The sequence below is a fragment of the Pterocles gutturalis genome, unplaced genomic scaffold (genome assembly GCF_000699245.1).
Source record: "Pterocles gutturalis isolate BGI_N339 unplaced genomic scaffold, ASM69924v1 scaffold14440, whole genome shotgun sequence".
Lineage (NCBI taxonomy): Eukaryota > Metazoa > Chordata > Aves > Pterocliformes > Pteroclidae > Pterocles > Pterocles gutturalis.
The window spans coordinates 3,373-5,246 of NW_010141018.1; the positions used below are offsets into that span (position 1 = coordinate 3,373).

Here is a 1,874-nt window from a genome sequence, read left to right on the forward strand (position 1 = left end):
CCGTGCAGAACAAATCCAGAGTCAGACCCCAGTCCAGCGCCGGACAGATGGCCCAGCAATTAAATATAAACCTGATTCACATCAACAGGCTCTTTCTTCAGCTGGAAAAAAAACGGGTTTGATGACTCACCTCCCTGACAGCTGTGCAGAAGAGCACGCGTGAGAAGCGAGAAAAACGAGACGTCGCTGCATACTTGACAATAAAAGGCAACTCTCCGCTTGCTGGAAAGCACCGCAGCGGGAGGCTGCCGGAGCATCCCGGGGGCGAACCGGGCTGTACAAGGCACCCCACCGCCCGCTCCAGCCAGCGCGTCACCAGTGGATCAGCAGACAGCAAACCCGCTCTGCTTTGAAGCTAAAGCCCAAGGGAGCAAAAATAGGGATACGCTCCAATCCCAGCAAAAATAACCTTGCTGTGCCCGCGGAGCAGAGCTGCAGTGTGAGGGACACGGGTATCCCCGGCACACGTTGCTGCTACGTTCGCAAGTGACACTCTGCATAGAGCAACCCGGGGGTCACTGATGCCAGCTGGGTGACCTGCCACCCCTCTGACCTCAGCTGGTCACCGAGCCTTACCCCCAGCGCAAACACCCCTGAGCCATTGCTCAGCAGGCGGCAAATTCTTCCGTCCCAGCCGGGGACAATGGGGTGCCCTCGCCAGTGTGACCCTCGCTGTGCCCGGGGCAGAGCCAGACCCCAGGGAGGAGGATGCTCTGCACCCCGCATCCCATCAGGGCTGGACACACGGCCGCTCCCACGCTCTGCAGCACCCGGCTGGCAAACACCCGCTTGCATCTGAACAGCCGTTTGCTGCTGCTCTGGTGTGTGACAGAGCCGTGAAATGGCCCGTTTTCCCCGTGACCTGCCACCAGCCCTTGCGCTGCGTGCCGCAGGCTGAGGCGCTCAGCAAACCGAGCTCTGAAAAGCAGAATAGATGATGCAATCAAATAACTTTGCCAGGAGTTAAATGGCAGATTAAAGTCCGTGTGTTATTTAACTGGTGAGCAGCCAGAGCAGCAGAGGATTCCCATGGTCTCCTCCTCTCCCGCCTCGCCGCAGCAGCTGCACATGTGGCCGCGATCACCCTCCAGATGCAGACAGCGAGAGGAGGTTAGGAAGCAGAGACCCCCAAACCTCCCAGACACAGACCCTCATCTCTGGGACATCAGAGCGTCTAGTGAAGCTTCAGACTCCTCATAACCAGGTGGTGTGAACTTTCTTCAAAAACTACCATCCCATCAGCATCTCTTCTGCAGAAAAGGGGCATGCACAGCCAGCGTGGCTGCAGCCCCCTGCCCAGACAGCCCCCGGGCAGGCAAGGACCCTGGCAGGCAGCCCCTGGGCAGGCAGGACCCCCGTGGGCAGCCCCAGGGGAGGGGGGGGACAGGGCGAGCACTCCCGCACGCTGCTGGGTGCCAGATCCACGTTTCACAACCTACGCGCTGGACTGCTCAGAGGCATCCCCCTCCTCGGCGGGGTTGGAGCCACCAGAACCAGTGTACACCTTCCAGCAAGGAAAAGGAAAGGTAATGGAAGATGTCCCAACACCTAAACTTGGGGCTGCAAAAGCCGAGTCACAGCGCAGGGGAAAGGTGCCAGCAGATGGCACCAGCAGCCAGCGATGCGCAGCCTGTGCCGGCACCCATGCACCGCACAGCATCCCGCGCACAGCATCCCGCACACAGCATCCCATGCACAGCCACCACCTGCATCCCGCACAGTATCACATACAGCATCCCGCACACAGCATCCCGCACACAGCATCCCGCAAACAACCACCGCCTGCATCCCGCACACAGCATCCCGCACACAGCATCCCGCAAACAACCACCGCCTGCATCCCGCACACAGCATCCCGCACACAGCATCCCGCA

General features: G+C 60.2%; 1 protein-coding gene across 1 annotated transcript in view; it reads right to left on the reverse strand.

Annotated features, from left to right (window-relative positions):
- LOC104469405 (rho GTPase-activating protein 26) overlaps positions 1-1,874 on the reverse strand; it is a gene marked incomplete at both ends in the record, with an annotated part of 8,259 nt that overhangs the window by 2,295 nt on the left and 4,090 nt on the right. The gene's annotated exons all lie outside the window — the stretch shown is intronic.